The sequence below is a fragment of the Cibotium barometz genome, chromosome 25 (assembly GCF_041138505.1).
Source record: "Cibotium barometz isolate CiBa-2024 chromosome 25, ASM4113850v1, whole genome shotgun sequence".
Classification (NCBI taxonomy): Eukaryota; Viridiplantae; Streptophyta; class Polypodiopsida; order Cyatheales; family Cibotiaceae; genus Cibotium; species Cibotium barometz.
This window is the reverse complement of record NC_141070.1, coordinates 49,339,682-49,343,199: the sequence shown is the minus strand read 5'-3', so window position 1 is coordinate 49,343,199 and position 3,518 is coordinate 49,339,682.

Sequence of the window (3,518 nt, the reverse complement as noted above, 5' to 3'; positions counted from 1 at the left end):
TCCAAGGAAATGACCCACCATGCTGCTCCAGAAGGGATAAGTAGTTGATAACATTATTTCATAGAATGATGGGGTAAGTGTGTAAGATCTTGCCCTCCCCTTCTCTATATACAAGCTCTTCTTGTGTATTCCTTACTTGATAGGTCCTCCCATTGGGTACAATACATTCATGTCATCATGTTGTTGTGGTGTCTCTCCTACCATGGACTATAAGATTCCTATTCCATAGCGTCTTAAATAAGTTCTACACTGCCAGTATAAGTAGGAAACTGTGGATAACATGTGACATTCACAGCTAAGATATGGTGCAAGGGGGTGAAACTATAGGTATAATAGGCCCACAAAGGTGGCTCCACGAAATCACTCCCCTAATATCATGAGTGGATTTGGAAAGGAGGAATACTTAACTACCACCATTGGTAGTACCAATCTAGAAAATCCGGGTCCAGGATAGGGTCACTCATATCAGTCCACAAAAAGTCCATGCTCATGGCCTGTAGTAACACTAGAGTCATACTTTTATTCTCTTATTTTGTATGCACTCTTCCTCATTATCTTATTTAATTTTTATTTGCTAGTTGGATGTTTATTTTGTGTATAGGTGCTATATTGCTGTACATGTTAGCGCAAGCTATATTTTCATGGATTATCTTTTTCCAACACGCTCCCTCCTAATATGGACATGAAATTTATCGGGGAACCAAACATGGAGATAAAAGTAATGATGTTAGCATCTCCCATTTTTGCTTCCTATCATATCTTGACTTCACGGAAGATATTGTGGGTTTTATGTAACTGTCCTTTCTAACTTTTCTCCATCATTGTGTATTGGCTAGGAGCACCCTTTGTTATTTGTTGTTGGCATATTGATCTCCAGTTTTAAGGACGGTACATTAAAGTAAGTTTGAGCTCATTTTGGGGCCCTCTAAGGATTTTACATGAGAATATTCTTTTAAAAATGGGGGCATGGAAATTTTTTAGCAAATCAACTCCAAATCTGTCAGAGTTTGCATTTTCAGAACCTACTCTTTGAGAGCTTTTCGATGATATATCGCATGATGGGGGTTGGACATGGGAAGGGAAAGATACCGAGAAGATTCCTTTCTTCTCCCAAAAGATTCCCATGTTAAGAAGAAAGGAATCTTCTCGGTATCTTTCCCTTCCCATGTCCAACCCCCATCATGCGATATATCATCGAAAAGCTCTCTGAGAGTAGGTTTTGAAAATGCAAACTCCGACATTTTTGAAGCTGATTTGCTAAAAATTTTCCATGCCCCCATTTTAAAGGAATATTCTCATGTGAAATCCTTAGAGGGCCCCAGAATGAGCTCAAACATTTCCTAATGAGGGGCTTTCATAAGATTGAATGGAGCTTATGGGTTCTCCCCTACAGATGAGAAATGGAGTTGACACTTGCAGGCAAGATATATATATATATATATATATTTTGCATAGTGGGTTGCTCTAGGGAAACAAATGGGGTTTGGCTTGGATAACCAACCATGGTTTTGTGACATTTTGTGATGTAGAAGCTTCCTCATTAATCACCTTATCCTTTGTGATAGGATTTCTCTTTGGGATCTAGACTTGTTTGGGTCTTCGTGTTGAAGTTTCTCCTATAATAGTCTTCCCTTTATGTGAATTTGAGGAATTGGTAAGTGGCAGTTGTGTGAGGCTAGTTGTATACATTTATGTTCTAGTATCCAAATATAATAGCTACCCTCATAGTAGCCTTAAGATTTCAATAAGCATTTAGGTATCCATTTTGGGGTAACTTGTAGTTTAGACTTCTTGTGCCGACGATTGTTAAGTTGAGGCTTTCTTTGCCTGGTTGGTTGAGGTGGTACATATAGAGAAATCTTGGGAGCCCATTGTAAGGTAGATTTGGGTTACCCATTGTATCTGTTTGTCCTTCTAACATGGAGGTGTTTACCATATGGAGATAGAAGAATTGAAAGTTCCATGAATAGTGGATGATGAAGTGGAGGGGGCTTTCTTAGATTTTGTGGATGTTGAAGCTTTCTCCTCGTTTATGACTCTTGACAAGAGAGGTGGAAGGGGGTTATGAGTAGAATGTTCAGCTATGGCTTTACCCACAGAGACATGCCCTGTTAACTAGTCAATCATATATCCAACAGCCTTGATCCATGTGCGACCAAGTGTTCTTACATGTATAGCCAAGAAGTCTCCCACCAGGTGCTTGTTTCCATCACAATATGTTTCTATTTGTATTAGCCCAAGAACCTTGTTGTTCCTACAATTAATATCTTTCACCTTCTAAGAGGTGTCTATGAGTTGAGGTTTTTTCAACTAGTTCCATGCATTGAAGGAAATTAAACTGTGACTAGCCCCCGTGTCAAGTAATGCATTGTAGAGCACTTTACCATAAGGGCTAGGCAAATGAATGGATGTTTGTAGAGGTGCTATGTGCTCCTCTGTGTCTCGTTCAACTTCTTACACCCCCACAAAGGCTTGTGTAGATTCAAGGATAGCTTCTTGTCATTGCTTCTGTTGGATTTGTCTTTCTTTAGCTTCTTGTCGAGCTTGAGCTTTCTTTAATTCCACTTTTTCCTTGGCTACCTTTTTATCATGTGCAACCTACAAGGCTTCCTAGATAAGATAACCATAGTATTTTTTGAATTTACTACCATTAAGGGAGCCTATCAAGGGTTTTAACATGCATGGTACCTTGAGGTGTTATTTCACAGACTCGAAATGGTTCTTTTTTGGTATACTTCAGTTTCTTTTCTTTTTCTTTTTTGTTGTTTTGCAGACTCCATACATAAGCACAAGGTCTCCCTCATTGATTTCCTTATCCTTGAGATTATTATCAAACCATTTTTTTCTTCGATCCTTTTCTATTAACATGTTCTGTACAACAATTTATCTTTCTTCCTCTAGTTGTTCAAGAATGAACAACCGATTGGCCAACATGTTACCCTCAAGTATCTTAGCCTTGCTACTCTTAAGCTAGATATCATGAAATCCCAAGGCATTATCGCCTCAACCTTGTATACCATCTTAAGTGGTGTACAACTAATTGCAACTTTGTAAAAGATTCAATAAGCCCATAAACCTGATGTGAACTTGAGCTCTCAATCTCACTGTGTTGAGCTTCAATATATTTTGTTAAATGTGGAAATGTGGACTTTGTTGGTGCTCTTAGCTTGACCATTTTCTTGTGGGTCGTATGGAGTGGAGTTGCAGTGTGAGATCATGAATGTTGTGATGAGATGCTAGATTACATCATTTATAAAGTGTTTCCTTGGTCACCCATGAGCTTAAAAGGAAAACCAAAGTAGGTAATGATATTCTCATTGTCGGGCCTTTCGACCACTTAATGGGACTCTTCTCTTATGCCTTCTCGGGGAGCCTAAACTCCAACCCAAACCCAATATGCCATGGGAAACATGCAATGCATTAGTGAGGCAACTCTCACTTACCTTTATCTCATTTACTTGAATTGAGGACTCCTGGTGGTAGCTATGTCAATGGAAGCATGCCAAAGTAGCTCAACA